General features: G+C 41.1%; 1 protein-coding gene across 2 annotated transcripts in view; it reads left to right on the plus strand.

Annotated features, from left to right (window-relative positions):
• The window catches only part of LOC139400049 (methyl-CpG-binding domain protein 5-like), a 58,742-nt gene that overhangs the window by 1,216 nt on the left and 30,853 nt on the right, over positions 1-26,673 (plus strand). The gene's annotated exons all lie outside the window — the stretch shown is intronic.

Here is a 26,673-nt window from a genome sequence, read left to right on the forward strand (position 1 = left end):
GTCAATTTGAACTTTTATTTTATCGCTGATACTATCAAAACCGTATCGCAAGCCATGCGTGTTAATGTTCAGATGGAGCGTCTGGATTTAACAAAACTCACACACACTTATGCTGTATTGTATTGTGGTTTCAGAGGAGTGTGGCACAGTAATAATTTACCTGACTTTAATATAATTGTTTTTTGCCCTAAATCCTAATCCTGGCTTGTGATGACGATCTGTAACCGTTTGGGTTTTGTACTGTTTGATTTCTAAACCAGATGAATTTTCAAACGTAAGCAGTTGCCCAATATCATGGTGGGCATGCGTGATGATGTTGGATGCGTTGGAATATAAAGCATGGAGAAGGATAAATTGACAGCAGGATTATAGTAAAATCAGTTGGGAAATTAATGTTTGCGTTTCAAATACCAAATGTTCAATGAATGTGAATATATTTAGGTGGTTTAGCCTAACTTTGTAACTAACCTTGTAAAAGTTGACGGTGGCAAGTTCTTGCCAATCCATTATTCTGCTACTAACTATGAGTGCGAGACATGTTTTCCATAATGTGCCCATTTTATGCATATACCTTCGAACAAAGAACACATCACATTTAGTGTTTCACCATTTATTGAGAACGGAGACATAGCAAACATGTATCAGGCAGTATTTTAAGTATCTAAGTATAGTGTAACCTACCAATCTGTGTACACTGAATAAAAATATAAACGCAACATGCAACAATTTCAAAAATCTGTCAATTGAAATAAATTCATAAGGCCCTAATCTATGGATGTCACATGACTGGGCAGGGGTGCAGCCATGGTTAGGCCTTGTAGGGCATAAGCCCACCCACTGGGGAACCAGGTCCAGCTAATGAGAATAGCCCCCACCCTCCCGCAGGTGAAGAAGCCAGATATGGAGGTCCTGGGCTGGGTTGTTTGGCCGGTTGGATGTACTGCCAAATTAACATTAAATTCTCAGGCAACTGCTCTGGTAGACATTACTGCAGTCAGCATGTACTCTCCCTCAAAATTTGAGACATCTGTGGTGATGTGCTGTGTGACAAAACTGCAAATTTTTAAAGTGGCCTTTTATTGTCCCCAGTACAAGGTGCACCTGTGTAATGATCATGCTGTTTAATCAGCTTCTTGATATGCCACATCTGTCAGGTGAATGGATTATTTTGGCAGAGGAGAAATGATCACTAACAGTGACGTAAACACATTTGTGCAAAATATTTGAGAGAAATAAGCTTTTGGTGGGTATGGAACATTTCAGGGATTTTTGATTTCAGCTCATGAAACATGGGACCAAGACTTTACATGTTGAATTTTATATCTTTGTTCAGTGTATAGGGTTCCACATTTTGGGAAATATTCAGAGGTGGGAATTAACGGGAATATATGGGAATTTACAGAAATTAATATTAATTCCATTTAAATATAGATGTTTTTTTGCATTGGATATATTTACCATATCATATGTGGATAGAAACATAAACCTTTTACCTTGTCATAAGTAGACATACACTACCGTTCAAAAGTTTGGGGTCACTTAGCCTTTTACAATTATAAACTTGGATTAGCTAACACAATGTTCCATTGGAACACAGGAGTAATGGTTGCTGATAATGGGCCTCAGTATGCCTATGTAGATATATCATAAAAAATCTGTCGTTTCCAGCTACAATAGTCATTTACAACATTAACAATGTCCACACTGTATTTCTGATCAATTTGATATTTGAAATGGACAAAAAAATGCTTTTCTTTCAGAAACAAGGACATTTCTAATTGATCATTAGAAAACCCTTTTGCTATTATGTTAGCACAGCTGAAAACTTGTGCTGTTTAAAGTAGCATTACAACTGGCCATCTTTAGACTCGTTAAGTATCTAGAGCATCAGCATTTGTGGGTTCGATTACAGGCTCAACATGGCCAGAAACAAAGCACTTTCTTCTGAAACTCGTCAGTCTATTCTTGTTCTGAGAAATGAAGGCTATTCCATGCGAGAAATTGCCAAGAAACTGAAGACCTCGTACAATGCTGTGTACTACTCCCTTCAGAGAACAGTGCAAACTGGCTCTAACCAGAATAGAACGAGGAGTGGGAGGCCCCGGTGCACTACTGAGCAAAAGGCCAAGTACATTAGTGTCGAGTTTGAGAAACCGACGCCTCACAATTCCTCAACTCACAACTTCATTAAATAGTACCCGCAAAACACCAGTCTCAACCTCAACAAGGAAGAGGCGACTCCGGGATGCTGGCCTTCTAGGCAGAGTTGCAAAGAAAAAGCCATATCTCAGTCTGGCCAATAAAAGATTAAGGTGGGCAAAAGAACAGACACTGGACAGAGGAACTCTGCCTAGAAGGCCAGCATCCCGGAGTCGCCTCTTCACTGTACACGTTGACACTGTTGTTTTGCGGGTACTATTTAATGAAGCTGCCAGTTGAGGACATGTGAGGCATCTGTTTCTCAAACTAGACACTCTAATGTACTTGTCCTCTTGCTCAGTTGTGCATCGAGGCCTCCCGCCTATGTAGATGTTTCCACAAAAAAATCTGCCGTTTCCAGCTACAGTAGTCATTTACAACATTAACAATGGGTACACTGTATTTCTGATCAATTTGATGTTGTTTTAATGGACAAAAAAATTGCTTTTCTTTCAAAAACAAGGGAATTTCTAAGTGACCCCAAACTTTTGAATGATAGTGTAATTGCAAATGATTAAATCCTTCCAATAGAAATAATAAAATACAATTTAGTTACGAATTGAACTTTAATTAAATGAGTTGACTCTTCACATTATTGAATGATCCCCAATGATTTATCGCATCTCCCCAAAACGTTTTCAACATACTCTATGTTGATACTCTAAATACTGATACTCTAAATACTGAAACGAAAGCTTTGGTTGTCTTCCTCTCAGGCTTCCATGGTCTTCTCCCTGGACCTCCTCAATGTCCACCTCTTGAACAACAGACTCTGAGGCATCATCTTTACTGTCACTTTCCAACCTTGTTGAGGGTGGCTCGTTGTCAGGATCAAAAAGCCTCAAATATGCCAGGATGGCCATCAATTTTTCAACCCTTTTATTGGTCAGTCTGTTGCGTGCTTTAGTGTGTGTTCCCAAACAAGGACCAGTTGCGCTCTGAGGCGGCTGATGTTGGTGGGATTTGGAGGATGATGGAGGTAACAGGGGAAAGATCCTCAGATCCACAAAGTCCCTTCCACCAGGTGGCTGAGATATGTTGGCACGACCGCCATATTGCATCTCCATCCCAAAGCCTTTGCTTGGAAGTGTACTTCGCCAGACTGCCAAGAATCTTGCCCTCATCCAGACCAAGGTGGTGAGACACAGTAGTGATGACACCATAGGGCTTGTTGATCTCTGCCCCAGACAGGATGCTCTTGCCAGCATACCTGGGGTACAACATGTAACGCTGCGGCGTGTATGGGCTTCAGGCAAAATTCTTCACGCTTTTTGATGTATTTCAGAACTCCAGTTTCCCCCTTCTTGGAGTAACAGTGAGGTGAGCAGAGCAGTATGTATTTAATCTCCTACATCTGTGAGCAGATTCTGAACATCAGATAGGATGGTATTGTCTCCCTCAATCTGTGCAATGGCTACTGCTATAGGTTTCAGGCTGCTTTACCACTCTTTCCCAAAATACATCATCCAGGAAGATCCTCTTGATGGGGCTGTCCATATCGACAGACTGTGATATGGTCATTTCTTGGAGAGACTGCTTCCCCTCCAGGAGATTGTCAAACATGATGACAACCCCACCCCATTGGGTGTGGCTGGGCAGCTTCAATTTGGTGCTCTTATTCTTCTCACTTTGCTTGGTGAGTTACATTGCTGCTATAACTTGATGACCCTTCTCATACCTAACCATTTCATTGGCTCTCTTGTAGTGTATCCATTGTTTTCAGTGCCATGATGTCCTTGAGGAGCAAATTCAATGCATGAGCAGCACAGCCAATGGGTGTGATGTGAGGGTAGGACTCCTCCACTTTAGACCATGCAGCCATCATGTTCGCAGCATTAGCTGTCACCAGTGCAAATACTTTCTGTGGTCCAAGGTCATTGATGACTGCCTTCAGCTCATCTGCAATGTAGAGACCAGTGTGTCTGTTGTCCCTTGTGTATGTGCTCTTGTAGAATACTGGTTGAGGGGTGGAGATGATGTAGTTCATTATTCCTTGCCCACGAACATTCGACCATCCATCAGAGATAATTGCAATACAGTCTGCTTTCTTTGATTTTCTGAACTCTGCATCCATAAATGAGTAGATAAAGCATGTCTGGTTGGAGGGGTGTATGCTGGGCGAAAAACATTCAGAAATCTCTTCTAATACACATTTCCTGTGAGCATCAGAGGTTAACCAGTTGCATACACAGCTCGAGCAAGACATTCATCAGCATTTCTCTGACTACGTTCCTCCATTGAGTCAAAAAACCTTCTGATTCCAGGAGGACCATGAGCTGTTGCCATCGATAAGGTATCTGATTCATAATTTTCGCCTCGATAAAAGTCCCTCTACCTCAACAAATACAATTCCATGTACAGATAAATAGTTAATCTCTTTGGGGTAGGTGGGACGCTAGAGTCCCATCTGGCCAACATCCGGTGAAATTGCAGAGCGCAAAATTCGTAATATTAAACATTCATGAAAATACAAGTTTTATAAATCAGTTAAAAGCTTAACTTGGGGCCTCCCGGGTGGCGCAGTGGTCTAGGGCACTGTATCACAGCGCTAGCTGTGCCACCAAAGACTCTGGGTTCGCGTCCAGGCTCTGTCGCAGCCGGCAGCGACCGGGAGGTCCGTCGTCCGATTTAAGGAGGGTTTGGCTGGTAGGGATATCCTTGTCTCATCGCGCACCAGCGATTCCTGTGGCGGGCCGGGCGCAGTGCACGGCCCGGTTCAAATCAAATCAATCAAATTTTATTTGTCACATACACATGGTTAGCAGATGTTAATGCGAGTGTAGCGAAATGCTTGTGCTTCTAGTTCTGACAATGCAGTAATAACCAACAAGTAATCTAGCTAACAATTCCAAAACTACTACCTTATAGACACAAGTGTAAGGGGATAAAGAATATGTACATAAAGATATATGAATGAGTGATGGTACAGAGCGGCATAGGCAAGATACAGTAGATTGTATTGAGTGCAATATGAGATGAGTATGTAAACAAAGTGGCATAGTTAGTGGCTAGTGATACATGTATTACATAAAGATGTGGTAGATGATATAGAGTACAGTATATACGTATACATATGAGATGAATAATGTAGGGTATGTAAACATTATATTAGGTAGCATTGTTTAAAGTGGCTAGTGATATATTTTACATAATTTCCCATCAATATCTATTATTAAAGTGGCTGGAGTTGAGTCAGTGTGTTGGCAGCAGCCACTCAATGTTAGTGGTGGCTGTTTAACAGTCTGATGGCCTTGAGATAGAAGCTGTTTTTCAGTCTCTCGGCCCCAGCTTTGATGCACCTGTACTGACCTCGCCTTCTGGATGATAGCGGGGTGAACAGGCAGTGGCTCGGGTGGTTGTTGTCCTTGATGATCTTTATGGCCTTCCTGTGACATCGGGTGGTGTAGGTGTCCTGGAGGGCAGGTAGTTTGCCCCCCGGTGATGCGTTGTGCAGACCTCACTACCCTCTGGAGAGCCTTACGGTTGTGGGCGGAGCAGTTGCCATACCAGGCGGTGATACAGCCCGACAGGATGCTCTCGATTGTGCATCTGTAGAAGTTTGTGAGTGCTTTTGGTGACAAGCCAAATTTCTTCAGCCTCCTGAGATGGAAGAGGCGCTGCTGCGCCTTCTTCACGATGCTGTCTGTGTGGGTGGACCAATTCAGTTTGTCTGTGATGTGTACGCCGAGGAACTTAAAACTTACTACCCTCTCCACTACTGTTCCATCGATGTGGATAGGGGGGTGTTCCCTCTGCTGTTTCCTGAAGTCCACAATCATCTCCTTAGTTTTGTTGACGTTGAGTGTGAGGTTATTTTCCTGACACCACACTCCGAGGGCCCTCACCTCCTCCCTGTAGGCCGTCTCGTCGTTGTTGGTAATCAAGCCTACCACTGTTGTGTCGTCCACAAACTTGATGATTGAGTTGGAGGCGTGCGTGGCCACACAGTCGTGGGTGAACAGGGAGTACAGGAGAGGGCTCAGAACGCACCCTTGTGGGGCCCCAGTGTTGAGGATCAGCGGGATGGAGATGTTGTTGCCTACCCTCACCACCTGGGGGCGGCCCGTCAGGAAGTCCAGTACCCAGTTGCACAGGGCGGGGTCGAGACCCAGGGTCTAGAGCTTGATGACGAGCTTGGAGGGCACTAGGTTGCCAGGTGCACGGTGTTTCCTCCGAGACATTGGTGCGGCTGGCTTCTGGGTTGGATGCGCGCTGTGTTAAGAAGCAGTGCAGTTGGGTTGTGTTTCGGAGGACGCATGGCTTTCGACCTTCGTCTCTCCCGAGCCCGTACGGGAGTTGTAGCGATGAGACAAGATAGTAATTACAACGAAATTGGGAAGAAAAGGGGGTCAAATTTAAAAAAGAAAAAGAAAAAACGCTTAACTTCTTGTTAATCCAGCCGCTTTGTCAGATTTCAAAAAGGCTTTATGACGAAAGCATACCATACGATTAACTGAGGACAGCGCCCCGCATACAAAAGCATTAAAAAAAAATCCAAGCAAGCAGAGGCGTCATGAAAGTCAGAAATAGCAATAAAATAAATCACTTACCTTTGAAGATCTTCCCCTGTGTGCAATCCAAAGGGTCCCAGCTACATCACAAATGGTTGTTTTGTTCGATAAAGTCCTTTTTATCCCAAAAAAGTCAGTTTATTTGGCGAGCTTGACTCAGTAATCCACGTTCAAAATGCATACAAATGAATCCCAAAGGTTACCAATAAACATTTCTAATCAATCCTCAGGTACCCTAATATGTAAATAAAATAACATTTAAGTCGGAGAATAGTATGTTCAATACCGGAGATAAATAACGAAGTGCGCGCCCTCATCCACGCGCGCCACAACACTACAACCAAAATGGGAGCCACTTTGAAAAAAATTCAAATTCTAGCTAATTAAAAAAAACAAGCCTGAAACTCTTTCTAAAGACTACTGGAAGTCATAGGAACTGCAATCTGGGAGGTATTCCATTGATTTCCCCATAGACGTATTTTTAATTGGTGTCACCTCCAAAAAGAAAATCCGGATTGGTTCTCTTCGGGTTTTTCGCCTGCTATATCAGTTCTGTTATACTCAAACATTATTTTAACAGTTTTGGAAACTTTTTAGAGTGTTTTCTATCCAATACTACTAATTATATGCATATCCTAGCTTCTGGGCCTGAGTAGCAGGCAGTTTACTTTGGGCAACTCATTCATCCAAATTTCCGAATACTGCCCCCTACCCCAAAGAAGTTAAGCGGTTAGGTTAAACAACTCCTTTTGTAAGATAAATGTTTTAAAATTAAACATGTATGGAAACAAACAAATTAACATTCCTCAGTTAGCAAGCTCAAGCAAGCTAAAACCCATGTGGTAGCAAAAACGAACTAGCAGAAATTGTTAACAAGTTAGAAATGATTTCAACACACTTTGCTGTAGGCTACCATTAACCAGTTAACAAAAAATCATGTATGTAACATAAAATATATTCGCCCCACCCAGTATTGTAATCAAAAATTTACCAGAAAGCATGTAGTCCTTGGCTCAGACTGTGTTGAAGTGTGGGCTCAATAGCATCTCATTAGTGTGCAAGATTTTGAGAATCAGTTGTACATGTGATGGAAGAGTGCACTGCACATGTGATGGAAGAATGCACTGTGCAAGTAAGGGTTGCAATTCCATTGAATTCGGGATAGTTTAACCAAAATATGCCACAAGACCTAGAATTGCCTTGTGTACCACAAAATAGGTTAACTGTTATACGCTAACTTTTTTTTGATGAATTTAAGCAATATTCCCAGGCTTACTTCCCATAGAATATGTCAGAAAAAAATCTGGAAATTTCCCGGAAAGTTTCCCACCATTTGCAACCCTATCAGTGTATATAGAGCAGCATTTCCTAAACTCGATCTTTGGGTTTAGCCTGAGCCTCTAATGGAGACTGTAGAACTGTCATCAACGCATGCTTCAGTACCCCCCCCCCCCCCTCTCTTATGGAGCATTTCTGTTTCCAGGCCACATAGGTGTATCAAAAGGATCCCACCCTGGTCACCAGTGTAGCCCATGGATGTAGAGTGAGAGAAGTGCCTTAGCATAAGGCAATTTTAAGATCATGTGGTCCAGAGATGAGAACTCTGCTATCTACGGCAAAAGCCTGTACTCCTGACAGGGACAATAGAATTCATCACTGCATGTTACAATAGTAAATATAATTTGTCGCCTCAACCTAATTCTCTATGGAATTTAGTCTTTGATATGCTCTAACAAGCATTGTTTGCATGGTCAACTTACACACAGTTCTGACACAAACATTTACCCCTCCAGACATGCCACTAGTGGTCTTTTCACAATCCCCAAATCAAGAACAGATTCAAGAAAGCATACAGTATTTTATATAGAGCCATTATTGCATGGAACTCCCTTCTATCTCATATTGCTCAAATGAACATGAAATGAAAATGATAAAGCAACACTTCACAGCACAACGCCTCTCCCCTAATTTACCTAGATATTTTGTGTGTGTGTATTTATATGGAGGCTATGCGTGCAATTTTTAAATATATGATCTTAAGCAGTTCTTGTCTATTATTATGCAATGCTTCGTGTGGATCCCAGGAAGAGTAGCTGTTGCTTTCGCAAACAGCTATTCTAATATAATACCAAGCATGTATATCAGTAGTTGGTGGTCTTCAACTCTTAAAAATTCACTAGACTGTGTAAGACAGGCTGTGATTGGGAATCCCATAGGAAGGCGCACAAATTGGCCCAGCATCGTCTGGGTTTGGCCGGTGTAGGCCGTCATTGTAAATAAGAATTTGTTCTTAACTGACTTGCCTAGTTAAATAAATACAATGAAAAAGACAACCCAGAAAAAAAAGACAACAGGCAAATGCATGTGGTCTCAATGTCTAATAGTGACATTAGGGCTAGTTCAAACTGCCGTAGGATGGTTCTCCTCACAGGTGAGTGAATCAGCTAAGCCAATGCTTGGTGAATAGCAATTGGTTGATCTCTGGGAGCAGGACACAGGAGAGGAGAGCTGAATAGATCATGGGAGACAAAAGTGAGAGAAGAATAAATCAAAGAAATCATCATCCTGACAGACTAAGAAATTACAACAGCTAGGATAAGGATAGAGGCAGGGTGCTCTGCATCCTACTTTAATTTAGCTACAGATTGTACACCAGATAATGTGATATAACCAAATATTTTTGTTATCATTACTGATTTTACAAGTTTACCTATATAAAAGCAGCCATAGATTCGTCAACTAACCTGTTGTTGGCGATACTCTCTTCGTTCTCGATTCTGGAAAACAATTATCTTATCGACTGCCTTCAGAATGTATTCATACCCATAGACTTATTCCCCATTTTGTAGTTACAGCCTGAATTCAAAATGGTTAAATTAAATGTTTTTTTTTCTCAACTATTCACACTCAATACCCCATAATGACAAAGTGAAAACATGTTTTTAGAAACTTTAGCAAATATATATTGAAAATGAAATGCAGTTATAACTCATTTACATAAGTTTTCACACCCCTGGCGGCGATTACAGCTTTGAGTGGTCTTGGGTATGTCTGTATCAACTTTGCACATCTGGATATGGCAATTTTCTCCATTCTTCATTACAGTTTTTTCTCAACCTGTATTAAAGGGTAACTTTCAACCCCAATTTCAGCCTTTGCCCAACTCCTTTCAAATTTTCTGAAAAAATGTATTCAAGTGAGAAGGGGGGGGCTCATAAATATAAATTTTGGGGGTGGGTGACCATATATTTGTACCTCATCCCAACACGTTCTCACTAAACAATACTTACCACTGGCATGCTCTGATAATACAATTATGTGCCTCTCGAGCAAATATTGCTCTGGAGAGTTTGCTTACAGTGGTATGGCACCAAGTTCCTGACATCTATCGCCACTCGTGGTGTAAGTTTGAATCCTCCATGGGACACAAAAATCATTGAAATGGGCCGCTAGGGGTGCCATGTGCAACTGACGTGTTTTCCGTTTGCTCCCGCAGTATTCTTAAAGTTTATGGGAATTTTGTAGCAAAATCATATTTATTTTCAAGTATTAGTTTGGTGATCCTTTTACGTAATACCCAAGACTACTTTGCTTTCAAATGTCAGCATGTCGACGAAACACACGAGGCAAAAAACACGACTTTGAGAGAATCCGGCCTACAAGACCCATTTTTACCACCGCCCTTTCCTGAGACTAAGGGCCCAGATACTCGCACTTTACCCGGGGGTGCGGCTTTGCCTGGTGGCGCTGAAATTAACATTCTCGAGGCCATCAAGCTACTACGCTCGGAGATAGCTGAGATGAAAACGGAGGTAGTTGCTACGATTGAGGCCTGGATACAAGAGGTTTCTCATACTTTAAAAGCAGATTTAACTATCCTGCGGAACGAGACGGTGCCAGCTATCACATCACTCAAAACAACAACAGAGTTTCACACCATGACAATTGCAGCACTGGAGACCTCCGCTACCAGTGTCTCCGACCTGACTACCATAAAATGGTAGGCTGCGGATCTGAAAAAGGTATAGGAGAGCCGTGTAGGCTTAGAGAGATTTTCTCGCCGCAATAACCTGAGACTGGTATCGGTCCCAGAGTAAGCGGAAATGCCTCGCGCCACGGATATAATCTCTGGGCAGCTACTGAAGGATGTTCTTGCCATGGATGAGAAGCCCCGGGACAGTGAGAGGCCCAGTGACATCATTCTTCGAGTGCACTTTTTCCATGAGAAGGAGATTCTCCAAGGAGCCCGCAATAGCACTCTGAGCTTTCAAGGACAGAGCTTCTCTATCTACCAGGACTACTCCCCCACTGTGTCCAGGCAGCACGCAGCTTTCGGACAGGCCAAACGTCTACTACGGGACCATCCAGGAGTGAAGTAGGGACCGCTATTCCCGGCCCGTCTATGGCTTTCTCATGATGGAAAAGACTACACCTTTTGATTCTCTGGAAGAAGCTATGGGTCCCATTCAACTCCACATCAAGAAGTCAAATCAAATGTATTTATGTAGCCCTTCGTACATCAGCTGATATCTCAAAGTGCTGTACAGAAACCCAGTCTAAAACCCCAAACAGCAAGCAATGCAGGTGTAGAAGCACGGTGGCTAGGAAAAAACTCCCTAAAAAGGCCAAAACCTAGGAAGAAACCTAGAGGAACCAGGCTATGTGGGTTGGCCAGTCCTCTTCTGGCTGTGCCGAGGGGAGATTATAGCAGAACATGGCCAAGATGCTCAAATGTTCATAAATGACCAGCATGGTCAAATAATAATAATCACAGGCAGAACAGTTGAAACTGGAGCAGCAGCACGGCCAGGTGGACTGGGGACAGCAAGGAGTCATCATGCCAGGTAGTCCTGAGGCATGGTCCTAGGGCTCAGGTCCCCCGAGAGAAAGAGAGAATTAGAGAGAGCATACTTAAATCCACACAGGACACCGGATAAGACAGGAGAAGTACTCCAGATATAACAAACTGACCCTAGCCCCCCGACACAAACTACTGCAGCATAAATACTGGAGGCTGAGACTTGCTCATTGATCAGCAACTGTTGCTTGCTAACTGTGGATAGTAAGTAAGTAGCCCACCTGTGGTACCACTATTTTTAGTTAGAACTGTATTATTCCTGTTTGAGAGTTTGTGAACCCACTCAGGCTTATTTGATGTGATCTAATATTTTGATCATCCAGTGTGCTTGCCTTAACACTGTCATTTTTATTTCATTGTATTAAGGGTTTACGTAATTCCTTTGTTTACGTATTGTCTCATTGATCCAAAAATATTTTTGGTTATTTGTTTACCACATCCGTTTGTCTCGACCGAGTAAACCAGTAAATGTTCCGAGGCTACACGTTTTTGGGGGTTCTTCACTTCAATGTTCAAGGTTTTGAGCGTCATTTATACGCAGCAAACTTTAAACATTGTACAGACGTAGTTTTGTGCTCTTGGCTGTACGTTGTCACATCGTCCAACTAGACTATAATGTTTTAATTAATTGTTTTGGGTCGTTTTTACTATGTTCTTCTTACTTCAAATGAGAGGTTTTGGGTTGAGCCTTGATATGTTTGATTTATTTTCTCTCTCAATACATGTTATAATACTGGGAATATAATTTTATACAACTACAAGTGGTGCTTTTCTAAATTCGTTTGCACATGGGATTGACTTAAAAAAACATGTATTTACTGCTTGTTTCTCTAACAAAGAACGCTACTTTAAAAGGCTGTACTGTGGGTTTATCACCACACTCTCACAGACATACTGTGCAAAGAAAATATGTTCTATTTAGTCTTGTGCCTCAAGACTAAATAGAGGGGGGGGGGGGGGTGAATTGTTCAGTTCTGATGTTGTCATTCTGTCTTTTTCCCAAGTGTCTTACACCGTACATTATTACTGAGACAATTTATCCTTGGGTTTTTGGGTATTCATTGCTTTTCCACTCTGTGCTCTAATGACAGGGTGGTATAACGGGAGTGCTCATGGTGGCCAAAATAATACCATCAAGTATATTTCGTTGAACATCAAAGGGGTTAACAATCCTTTGAAATGTTGTAGGGTGCTGAGACATTTAAAGGGCAAGCTCGTATGTGTTCTCAATGGCGTCTTAACTCAATTTTACTCTCAATTTTACTCTCAGATAAGGAGTTTGTCCATTTCATGTCTTCTAAAATAATCTTATTCCTTATTAATTCAACCCCAGGTATGTCCTGCTCTTCCATATGGGAGTCCCTCAAAGCATACCTACTTGTCCAAATTATACAGCCAACAAAAACAAATCTCGCTCTCTCGCTCTTTGAGACCTGAGCGAAGCCATAGCTACATTGGATGAGAAGTATGCTACAGATCCTTCCCTCTGATGTATATAAAGAACGCCAGCTACTCAAATCTGAATTTGATGAGCTCTCTACCAGACAAGCTGAACAATTACTCTTACGAGCTCGATATAGTGTTTTGAGCAGGGCGACAAGGCCAATAAACTCCTTGCACATTAGATCCGTAAATCTGAGGCCTCACGTTTAATCCCACAAATAAAGACCCTGTCTGGTGCTACCACAGTTATACATAAAGAGATCAATTCAAACAGTTTTACTCTGCACTATACACATCTGAATCTCCTCAAGACCCCTTGTTGATTAATTTGTTCTTCGATGGTCTGAATATGCCTTCAATTGATAGACTCCCATGATGATTTAGAAGAAGAATTTACACCTGAGGAGATTGCAACTGCAGTGTTCACAATAAAAAGTGGTAAATCACCGGGTCCAGATGGTTTTCCAAACAAATTTTACAGGACGTTTTCTGGTCTACTTTGCCCATTCCTGTCTTGATTATTTGTGGAGTGCCTTATTACATCAATGCTGCCCCCCCCCCACACACACAAGTCTTTATCAGACTTCAATTTTATTACTATTTAAAGCCAAAGGTCCCCCTGGAATGTGGATCTTATCGCCCAATTTCCTTTTAAAAACTGGGATGACAAAATCTTAGCCATCCGTATGGAAGGCTCGCTGCACCAAGTAATACACTCTGACCAGACTGGCTTTATGAGAAATAGATGGGGAGCGGCGGTGAACAGCAACCATCAAGTCTTTCCACAGATTTCCAATGGGATTCAAGTCTGGGTGGGTGTCATGGAGCGCATGTCCCTGACTTCTAGACAATGACACTGAATCAAATTATTGGTTGGAGAAAGACTATTCTATCTCTTCGAGGTATAACCAAGAATACTGAAAGAAAAGAGAATGTGACATAGGCATATATCGCGTAGTAGAACTGCAGTGTTGTTCTCCACTTTCTGGAGGACGAGTTTTGAAATCAGTGGAATTAGAGTATGATAGCTAAGAGAACACCTGTCTCTGGATTACATCTTCAACCATAGCAGCATCCATCCATGAAAGTCTAGGTAGCTACATTTTCAGATATTACAGTTTTCATTTCAAAGTGTACTGTTAGCTAGCTAGCTAATGTTATGTGTATGATCTTATTCGTATCTCAGAGCCATTTACTTTGCTAGTTATAGCCTAATGTTAGCTAGCTAACATTTGAACCTGGTTGGTTAGGTACCTGCAGATTCAGGCAAGGGTAGTAACGGCATGAGTTGGGATTATGGTTCATTGTTTACCTAGCTAGCCAGCTACATGTTTTTACAAAAGACTCCACTACACAAGTAACCATTTCAATAGACGTAGCTGGTAAATTCTCTCTGGCTGTCTACTTCGATTTCAGAGCACTCTCGTCTGATTGTGCCAGAGAGCAGAATATCTGACGAATTTATGAACGCTTAACACCCGTTGATATGACCAGTGTCAGTAAACATTGGCATAAAAAAACATAAATTGTTGCCAGCAGCACAATTTCAGTCACCAACGCTCTGGATATCATAAAAACAGCCTAATCAGCTCTGCTAGGGTGAGTAAAATGGTCTGTGAGCTGTTCTCTCATTTGTGTCTGGAAATAGCTAGCAAGATAGCCAACATTAGCTTGACTGCTGTTGCTAGGACAGAATGCTCAGATCAACTCTTAAAGAGATAGGTGGGCCTAAAGCTTAAGAGGGTGTGAATGATGCTGAATGGGTGTAGACAAAGATGAGCTCTCCAGTAGGTACCAAAACGTTCACATTTTCTGAAAAATTAGGTTACACGTTTATCATCTTTCAAAGCAGAATTACGTTCCCATTGTTCCTCAAATGCAATGTATGATATACCATTTTGTAGCTGTTTCTCTTTGCTTTTATCCAATGTAAAAAACACAATTTCAAATGTTGCTACTTAACACCCAATCAAGGTGGTCGGTCACATGTTGGATAGAGTTGCACAATCCGTTTGCCAATGATACTTTGACATAAGGTGCCGAAGTTGAGTGTTTGTTTTGTACGACAGTTATTAAAACAATGTAACTTGTTAACCATGATTCAACCGTGTATAAAGCAGCCCATTTAAACATACAAGCTCTAGCAATGTGAAATATATTATTTGAATAACGATTGAAGTTTTGGTAGAGAATAGTTATTTAATTTAACCTACCTCATGTGTTTGTTTCCTTGTTGAAGACCTGGTGTGCATGGTGCAAATTAGTCTACGAGTCATCAAGGAACATTTTATTGGTTGACAGAAATAACCAAAGTGAATTATTCCATGGGTGAATTACTTAATGAATGTGTATTTTGTGACTTAAAGAATATATTTTGGCACAAGTTATTGAAGTGTGTGTTTATGTAAAACTTTATGATATACAGTACCAGTCAAAAGTTTGGACACCTATTCATTCCAAGGTTTTTCTTTATTTCGACTATTTTCTACATTGTAGAATAATAGTGAAGACATCAAAACTATGAAATAATACATATGGAATCATTTAGTAACCAAAAAAGTCTTAAACACATCAAAATATATGTTATATTTGAGATTCTTCAATGTAGCCACCCTTTGCCTTGACAGCTTTGCCTTGACAGTTCCTTCGATGGTATGGTTTCTGCTTTGACATGCACTGTAAACTGTAGGACTTTATATAGACAGGTGTTTTTTTTCTAAAACATGTCCAAACAATTGAATTGGCTACAGGTGGACTCAAATCAAGTTGTTGTAACATGATCAATGGAAACAGGGTGCACCTGAGGTCAATTTGGAGTGTCATAGCAAAGGGGTGTGAATACTTATGTAAATTAGATTTCTCTATTTCATTTTCAATAAATTAGCATTTTGTCATGGGGTATTGTGGGTGAGAAAAAAAAAAATATATTCAATCCATTTTTTATTCTGAAGGCCATTCATAGATGCGAGCTGCTTTAGTGCCTATTGATGATAGTACACTATATATAAAAGTATGCGGACACCCCTTTAACTTCTTTGGGATAGGGGGCAGCGTTTTCACTTTTGGATTAATAGCGTGCCCAGAGTGAACTGCCTCCTACTCAGTCCCAGATGCTAATATATTCATATTATTATTAGTATTGGATAGAAAACACTCTGAAGTTTCTAAAACTGTTTGAATGATGTCTGTGAGTATAACAGAACTCATATGGTAGGCAAAAACCTGAGAAATCCAAACAGGAAGTGGGAAATCTGAGGTTTGTAGTTTTTTAACTCAGCCCCTATCGAATTCACAGTGGGATATGGGTTATTTTGCACTTCCTAAGGCTTCCACTTGATGTCAAACATCTTTAGAATGTTGTTTCAGGCTTCTACTGTGAAGTGTGAGCGAATGAGAGCTGTTTGACTAAGGGGTCTGGCAGCAGCCTCGTTCTCAGTCACGCGCGTTCACATGAGAGGTAATCTCTCGTTACATTGCTTTTCTACAGACAATGGAATACTCCGGTTTGAACATGATTGAACATTTATGATAAACACATCCTAAAGATTGATTCTATACTTAGTTTGACAAATTTCTTCGACCTGTAATATAACTTTTTGAACTTTTCGTCCAACTGGACCTGAATGCGCGTTAGATAAACAAATCCAAACGCCCTAACAAAAGAAGCTATTTGGACATAAATGATGGACATTATCGAACAAATCAAATATTTATTGTGGAACTGGAAGTGCATTCTGATGAAGATCATCAAAGGTAAGTTAATATTTATAATGCTATTTATGACTGCGCAATATGGCGATATTTATTTTGGCTGTTTTGGGCTCTGAGCGCCGTACTCAGATTATGCTTTTTCCGTAAAGTGTTTTTGAAATCTGACACAGTGGTTGCATTAAGGAGAAGTTGATCTATATTTCAATGTATAACACATGTATTTTTATAAACATTTATAGTGAGTATTTCTGTAAATTCATGTGGCTCTCTGCAATATCACTGCATGTTTTGGAACTACTGAACATAACACACCAATGTAAAATACGATTTTTGGATATAAATATGAAGTTTACCGAACAAAACATACATGTCCTATGAGTGTCATCTGATGAAGATCATCAAAGGTTAGGGATTCATTTTATCTCTATTTGTGCTTTTTGTGACTCCTCTCTTTGGCTGGAAAAATGGCTGGTTTTTCTGCGAGTTGGTGGTGATCTAACATAATCGTTTGTGGAGCTTTCGCTGTAAAGCATTTTTGAAATCGGACACTGGCTGGATTAACGAGAATTTTATCTTTAAAATGGTGCCTAATACTTGTATGTTTGAGAGATTTGATTTATGAGATTTCTGTTGATTTGTATTTGGCTAGCGGAACCCCAGTCCTAGACAGGTTAAATTACTGGATTTGGCTGTTACAGCCACACCTATACGGACTGGTGTATTAAATCGAGAGCACAGCCATGCAATCTCCGTATACGAACATTGGCAGTAGAATGGCCTTACTGAAGAGCTCATTGACTTTCAACGTGGCACCATCGTAGGATGCCACCTTTCCAACAAGTCAGTTCTTCAAATGTTTGCCCTACTAGACCTTCCCGGTCAACTAAGTGTTGTTATTGTGAAGTGGAAACGTCTAAGAGCAACAACGGCTCAGCCACAAAGTGGTAGGCCACACAAGCTCACAGAATGGGACCGCTGAGTGAGTAAGCACGTAGCGCGTAAAAATAATCTGTCCTCTGGAAGCAACGTCTGCACGAACTGTTCGTCATTAGCTTCTTGAAATGGGTTTCCATGGCCAAGCAGCCGCACACAAGCCTAAGATCACCATTTGCAATGCCAAGTGTCGGCTGGAGTGGTGTAATGCTCTTCGCCATTGGTCTCTGGAGCAGTGGAATCGCGTTCTCTGGAGGGATTAATCACGCTTCACCATCTTGCAGTCCAACGGACAAATCTGGGTTTGACGGATGCCAGGAGAACACTACCTTCCCGAATGCATAGTGCCAACTGTAAAGTTTGGTGTACGAGGAATAATGGTCAGGGGCAGTTTTTGATGGTTCAAGCTAGGCCTGTGAAGGGAAATCTTAACGCTACAGCATACAATTACATTCTAGACGATTTTGTGCTTACAACTTTGTGGCAACAGTTTGTGGAAGCCCCTTTCCTGTTTCAGCATGTTACCCCCGTGCACGAATAGGTCCATACAGAAATGGTTTGTCGAGTTCAATTTCGAAGAACTTGACTGGTCTACACAGAGCCTTGACCTCAACCCCATCAAACACCTTTGGGATGAATTGGAACGCCGACTGCGAGCCAGGCCTAATCGCCCAACATTGGTGCCCGATCTCACTAATGCACTTGTGGCTGAATGGAAGCAAGTCCCCGCAGCAATGTTCCGAAATTACTGCGGAGAGTCTGTTATAGCAGCAAAGGGGGGACCAACTCCATTTTATTGCCCATGAATTTGGAATGAGATTGTTTGATGAGCACATGTCCACATACTGACAAATACACAACATGACCAAAATCCCACACAAATCTACACCCAGTATACTTTAATGACAAAGCGAAAAAGGTTTTTAGAAATGTTTGCAACTTTATACATAAAAAAAAAGACCTTGTTTACGTAAGTATTCAGACCCTTTGCTATTGTTAGCAGTTTATTTTATTATTCAATAACAGACACCAAAGCAAATCAGGGGGAGAAAATATATTTATTCAAAGAAAACAAATCATAGTTTATGCTGGGAAGTAGATGGCAGATGTTCATTCTTCCCTGTCCTCAATGATTTCTCCTCTGAACAAAGAGACAGGATGTAGTTTATAACCCAACCCAAGCCTGTGGTTGTTCAATTAGAATTCCTTGCATTAAAATTGGGCCAATGCTCAAATAACAAGTATCCCATTTCAGGCTCAATGTATAGGGGATTCGGACCATTGAGAACTTGCCACATGTAGCTATGAGTCCTGGACTGATTTCTTCCGTGTCCCTGACCCATTAATCTTCACTTCCCCATTACAGAAAAACAACTATTTCCATTGATCATTAATTCCCTCTTGACCTTTAGTCCTCTGCGTTGTGTATTTATCTCTTTATATTCTTACACTTCCCTTAGACCATTTTAAAATCTTAAATGTATTTTCAGAAAACATGAAAAAATAGACAGCATAAATAACATTAGCAGTGAGCATAAAATCATTCCCATAAAACACCTTGCATTACTATAAAACACACAGGGCATATTTTACTTGCTGTTGCAGTAAGAAATATTTTTCACACAAAGTTATAGAAAATAGGTATTAACAGGTTTAATGATGATGACCCTTACGATTCCTACCACAGCCTGTATTGGGAGGAAACTCACCAAAAAATATTTGTCTGCAAGACAATAATATTCAATCGTCCTATTGGCAAGGTAATCATTCAGAGTCCTTTTTAAGTATGATCAGCTGTCCCCCCCCCTCTGGTATCAGCCCCACATAGATAACTATTAGAGATTATGTTATGACAGTCTGCCGGTAGTGAGGAATTATTCTTCCGTTCCACTGGTTGACAAGGATGTCTCTAATGAACACTTCACCGGTGATCTTGTATCGTTTCATGAACAGGCCTTGGGTGAAGGGGTATTGCTGCAAATTCAGACGGTAGATTCTCATAATCTGTAATGAACAAGAAAAGTGAAAGTAACATGTCCTGGTTTCAAGAGAAATTGATATTTCACATAGATTTCCCTTAGTAAGCACCTTCCAATTTTCAGGAAAAAGTTGGACATTTCACCTAGATATCCCTAATATGATGACTGCGGTGTACAACATAGAAACCAATCAGCTTCTGATCATCTTACTATGCTTCTTCACCTGAGATTGGCCCCTGATTGCTAATCAATCAGTTCATTATTCTCCAGGCTCCGCTTTGTCATCAAAATGGACAACCTTGCAATGAGTGACATGTATCCATTGTGATTTTCCCTGGACTTTCACTGCTGACCTCGTTATGAGCAAAATTTTATAAGGACCTTCCCATTTTGGCCTTAATGTGTCTGTTACATTTTTTTTTTTACCGTCACCCACTGTCCTGGCACTACGTCATGTCCCCCCTCGGGAGTTATTCCCCATGCCTCTACTGCATTAGAATGTTGTATGCAATAGTTAAGCATTGTGTCATTCAAAGTGTAGTCTGCCTTTTTCAAATCTAAGGTGCCTGGTTGACCTGTGATAACCTCAAACGGACTCAACCCTGTGGTTTTGTTATGTGTTGCCCATTGTCGTGTCTTTAGTATCATTAAATGTGAAGACTTATTTTATCAAGTCAATTATCTGTGTAATTATTGTTACGTGATTTAAACTAATCATGTGAACTTTAATCAACTAGGAAATCGGGGCACCACTGATTTTTTATTTATTTATAGAGTCTCTGTTTCCTGAATTGACTTTTCAGATATTTTCATATCTTATCAATTAGTCTTCTATTAATGATTATTAATTGTTACCTTCCGTCAGTCTCATCTGAACGTCGTAAAATTCTTGGTTATTAACTGCAAAAACCATAGTTTCCATAATGAACCAGAAATATACAAATTGGCTTAATTATTTATTTACTAACTAAATAATCACAGATACATATCAAACAAACAGTAGATATTGGTTACTAACAATGATAGAAAAATCCCTAGTGGGCTAAGCCAATATGACAGCTTGGTAGACAAAAGGAAAGGGGTGGGACTGAGAGAGCGGGAAAGACAAATGGATTCACTACACACAGTCTATAATTATATTCATTGAAATGCTAATACTTTGCACATGAACGGCCGCTCATTCGAGAATAATTGGTATGTATGTATGTATGTATGTATGTATGTACAGTGCCTTGCGAAAGTATTCGGCCCCCTTGAACTTTGCGACCTTTTGCCACATTTCAGGCTTCAAACATAAAGATATAAAACTGTGAAGAATCAACAACAAGTGGGACACAATCATGAAGTGGAATGACATTTATTGGATATTTCAAACTTTTTTAACAAATCAAAAACTGAAAAATTGGGCGTGAAAAATTATTCAGCCCCCTTAAGTTAATACTTTGTAGCGCCACCTTTTGCTGCGATTACAGCTGTAAGTCGCTTGGGGTATGTCTCTATCAGTTTTTCACATCGAGAGACTGACATTTTTTCCCATTCCTCCTTGCAAAACAGCTCGAGCTCAGTGAGGTTGGATGGAGAGCATTTGTGAACAGCAGTTTTCAGTTCTTTCCACAGATTCTCGATTGGATTCAGGTCTGGACTTTGACTTGGCCATTCTAACACCTGGATATGTTTATTTTTGAACCATTCCATTGTAGATTTTGCTATATGTTTTGGATCATTGTCTTGTTGGAAGACAAATCTCCGTCCCAGTCTCAGGTCTTTTGCAGACTCCATCAGGTTTTCTTCCAGAATGGTCCTGTATTTGGCTCCATCCATCTTCCCATCAATTTTAACCATCTTCCCTGTCCCTGCTGAAGAAAAGCAGGCCCAAACCATGATGCTGCCACCACCATGTTTGACAGTGGGGATGGTGTGTTCAGCTGTGTTGCTTTTACGCCAAACATAACGTTTTGCATTGTTGCCAACAAGTTCAATTTTGGTTTCATCTGACCAGAGCACCTTCTTCCACATGTTTGGTGTGTCTCCCAGGTGGCTTGTGGCAAACTTTAAACAACACTTTTTATGGATATCTTTAAGAAATGGCTTTCTTCTTGCCACTCTTCCATAAAGGCCAGATTTGTGCAATATACGACTGATTGTTGTCCTATGGACAGAGTCTCCCACCTCAGCTGTAGATCTCTGCAGTTCATCCAGAGTGATCATGGGCCTCTTGGCTGCATCTCTGATCAGTCTTCTCCTTGTATGAGCTGAAAGTTTAGAGGGACAGCCAGGTCTTGGTAGATTTGCAGTGGTCTGATACTCCTTCAATTTCAATATTATCGCTTGCACAGTGCTCCTTGGGATGTTTAAAGCTTGGGAAATCTTTTTGTATCCAAATCCGGCTTTAAACTTCTTCACAACAGTATCTCGGACCTGCCTGGTGTGTTCCTTGTTCTTCATGATGCTCTCTGCGTTTTTAACGGACCTCTGAGACTATCACAGTGCAGTTGCATTTATACGGAGACTTGATTACACACAGGTGGATTGTATTTATCATCATTAGTCATTTAGGTCAACATTGGATCATTCAGAGATCCTCACTGACCTTCTGGAGAGAGTTTGCTGCACTGAAAGTAAAGGGGCTGAATAATTTTGCACGCCCAATTTTTCTGTTTTTGATTTGTTAAAGTTTGAAATATCCAATAAATGTCGTTCCACTTCATGATTGTGTCCCACTTGTTGTTGATTCTTCACAAAATAATACAGTTTTATATCTTTATGTTTGAAGCCTGAAATGTGGCAAAAGGTCGCAAAGTTCAAGGGGGCCGAATACTTTCGCAAGGCACTGTATGTATGTGTGTATATATATATATATATATATATATATATATATATATATATATATATATATATATATATATATATATATATATATATATATATATATATTATTTTGCCCATATGTCGTTGTTGTCTTCTCTTTTGGAATCCTCAATCGTCCTGTAGGGTTCATCAAATGTTGCAATTTGCCACGACAGCCTCAGCCTCTTTCTGCACACCAGGATTCCACCATTTGCCCACAAAATTATAAACTATCTTGTCCACACCAAGGTACCCCAAAGAGTGGCTCTGTGTCACCAAGTAGGGTAAGAGTGCCTTTGGCGCTACACATCTCAGGTTGTATTTCCACACACCTTCTTGATTGAGTTTGCACTCTGCAGCCATCCATTTTCACACTTCATATTTTGGTGCACTGCTTTGTGTGTCCTTAATGTGTTACAATGTATCCAATGTGTATTTCCTAATCAGTTTAGGGGACAGAGGTGTTTCCTTGGCAGCTCTGTCAGCCAAGTCATTACCTTTACTCTCGTCTGTAAAGATTTTTCCATGTGCTTTCATTTTTTTTTAATTGCAACTTGTCCAAGTAACTGGAGAGCATTCAGTAAAACCATCACCTCTGGTCCATTCTTCACAGGAGTTCCCAGTGATGTCATGAATCCTCTGTTTTTCCACATTCTTCCAAAATCATGGGTAACGCCAAAAGCATACCTTGAGTCTGTGTAGATATTAGCTGTTTTTCCTTCCGCCTGTTTGCGTGCTTCTGTCAAAGCCACCAATTCCGCCACCTGTGCTGATGTTCCTGCAGGTAACATGCCTGTCACTATCACATTGCCCAATGTAGTGACTGCCCAGCCTGCCTTCCTCACACCCCCCTCCACAATGCTTGAACAATCAGTGTATAAGATAAACTCAGGGTTTTCCAAAAGATTAGTTTTAGTAAACCAATCAGAGCTGATCCAAAACCAACTCAAACAGTCGTGTTCAAGTAATGTGGTATCTGGAGGAAACATCAGATTAGCTGGATTACATGGTGTGCCACATTGTATGATGATGTTAGGAGCCTCCAACACAGTCGACCACTTGTTCCAACGAGCAGCTGTGACCTGTGCAGCTCGATTCATTGTCAACAAAAATATGTACAGCATGTGGACACTTGGTAAGATGTTGGTCGAGAACAAGCGATGCCACCATCGACACAGCAACGTAAGTAGCCTGCATAGCTCAGACAGGGACCCCATCCCAACGCCACATCATCCAGTTTCTTCTAATAGTAGCCTACAGGTTTCTGGCAATCGCCATGGTCTTGTCAGCACTGAGGTCATGTAGCCATTTTTTTCAGCCACAAAGAGGGTGAAAGGTTGGCCTGATTCCGGAATGCCGAAAGCCGGCACTGATGACAGAGCTAGTTTAAGGTGTCAGCCACCAGTGGAGGTGGAGGTGTCAGCCACCAGTGGAGTGAGCTTGGAGATTGCTTCATTTGCATTCCTGTAGTCCAGGGTCACTCGCCAGTAACTACTTGATTTTTATCACTGGGCATACTGGGCTATTTGAGGCATATAGTGTATTTTCAACATGTCCCATAGATCTCTAACCCCCCCCAAAAAAGTAGCGGCCAAAGCTTCTTTGATAATGGGATATTGTTTTGTGCAAGGTGGGGCAACACCTGTCAAGCACACTGGTTCCATATCCAAAGTTTCATACTTATTTTTCTTCATAGTCCAAATAGGATGGTTCTGAACTGTAGATCCCTGCAGTTGTCTAATTTGCCACGTCACCTTCCCTTCAGAAACGTTCAGTGTAGAGTCAAGTTGCATAATAACCAATAGACATTGATTATTGGTCACATACACATGGTTAGCAGATGTTAATGCGGGTGTTGCGAAATGCTTGGGCTTCTAGTTCCGACCATGCAGTAATATCTTAACAATTTCACAACAACTACCTTATACACACACAAGTGTAAAGGAATGAATAAGAATATATACATAAAAATATATGGATGGCCGAACGGCATAGGCAAGATGCAGTAGATGGTATAGAGTACAGTATATACATATGAGATGAGTAATGTAGGGAATGTAAACATTATATTAAGTGTCATTGTTTAAAGTGACTAGTGATACATTTATTACATCCAATTTTTAATTATTAAGTGGCTAGAGATTTAAGTCAGTATGTTAGCAGCAGCCACTCAATGTTAGTGATGGCTGTTTAACAGTCTGATGGCCTAGAAGCTGTTTTACAGACTCTCGGTCCTAGCTTTGATGCACCGGTACTGACCTCGGGTGGTTGTTGTCCTTGATGATCTTTTTGGCCTTCCTGTGACATCGGGTGGTGTAGGTGTCCTGGAGGTAGTTTGCCCCCGGTGATGCGTTGTGCAGACCTCACTACCCTCTGGAGAGCCTTATGGTTGTGGGCAGAGCAGTTGCCGTACCAGGCGGTGATACAGCCCGACAGGATGCTCTTGATTGTGCATCTGTAAAAGTTTTAGTGTTTTAGGTGACGAGCCAAATTTCTTCAGCCTCCTGAATGGTTTGGTCTGCTTAGTATGTCGTCCCCCCACCCCCACACACTCCTGTTGCTCTCATCTTCTTGCCCGTGTACTGAGGACATACATGTTTTGCATAAGTTATGGGCAATAGAGTGACATCAGCACCCGTATCTAAAAAAATATATATACTGCAAAGTTGTTAACCATGTTCATATATATTCCATCTGATTTCATATGTACACCAGCTAAGATGGGACGTAAGAGGGGGTCTGTTGGTTTACCTCCACGGCATCCAGCAAGCTCTGCTGCTTAGCTTCTTGAAAGCTTCTTACATTTCTGACTCAGCATTGTGTTGTTGGGGCTGTTGTCCTGTTTCCATTTTCCCCTAGACGGACCCTGCTTCTCCTGGCCATTCCTAATAAGAACATGTTTTCTTTTCTGACATTCTCCTTGCCAGTGACCAGAAATCCCGCAATAATGACATACACCAGGTTTCTCTTCCGCTGAACGGGTAAGGTTGTTGGTTTTACTTAGAATCTGCACAACTGATAACAGCTGTTTTATTATGTTGATTGATGTCTCTGTCCAGTAGTGACAGCCTGTCAATGATGTCGCTGTAGTTTTGTCTCTCCCAGTCAGTAGTTATGGAACAAAAGTTTTGCGCAAATCATTGTGTATGGTTCGCATCAACTGATGTGTGATTGCCCCATTTTTGGAGGAGTTGAGTGCATCTTCATATTCCATGCCGGGTAACCCACTGTGTCTAACCACCTCTGCTCTGAACCTTTCTTCAAATTCAACAAAAGGCTCTTTTGCTTTTTGGGCACATTTGGTTATCTATCCCCAATTGGTGGTTGTATTGGTCAGACCCTTAAGGAAAACATGTATGGCTCTCCATCCATCAGCCACATCTTGCTCTTCACCACCCACAGCTCTATAAACCTTTTCGTCAAGTATGCCATGTTCATGGTTGTTCAAAACAAAGGCAAACAACTATAGCCAATCATAAGGATTTAGATTGTAGAGTTTCTGATATCACTTTAAATGGTCCCATGTCTTCATACCCACATCTCGTGGATGACTCAAAGTCTTTGATCATTCATCCAACTGTTTTGGAGATGCTGATTTGTGTGTGATTTTGGTCACCGGGGGTTTGTCTTTACTCCGTTTAAAAGCCTGTGTTCTGGTTGGCCTAATACATCATTTGTCACCGCTGTCAGAATCTGTTGACTTAAAGCCAGGCAGTGCTGACCAGATGCTTGAAACCTGATCTGCTTTGCGCAACTCAGCCTGAGGGTAGATTGAGGGAACAAAGGATCTACATGTGGGGGCCAAGTCTGCCTTCATCACCATTGCCTCCTGTAATTGTTGAATTTCGCCTTTAAGGTTTTTATCTGTTCACCTAGAGCAATCAAACTCTATATCTCTGCAATGTCCTATCATGTTTATCAAGAAAGAATTTCTCATCTCGTTTTCTTACTTTGGCTAATACAGTTAAAGACAATCGTGTCTTTTTTAATGAGTTAGAATTTTTGTATGTATTTTTCCCGACGCTTTTTGTATATCAGACAAATTACATATTTTCAACAATGACAGGATATTTATTTTATCTCAGAGTATTCTTACACTGAGACTCAAAATTGAGCTACGGTGCATCCTGTTTCCATTGATCATCCTTGAAATGTTTCTACAACTTGATTGGCGTCCACCTGTGGTAAATTC

The sequence above is a fragment of the Oncorhynchus clarkii genome, chromosome 3, assembly GCF_045791955.1.
Source record: "Oncorhynchus clarkii lewisi isolate Uvic-CL-2024 chromosome 3, UVic_Ocla_1.0, whole genome shotgun sequence".
Taxonomy (NCBI): Eukaryota; Metazoa; Chordata; class Actinopteri; order Salmoniformes; family Salmonidae; genus Oncorhynchus; species Oncorhynchus clarkii.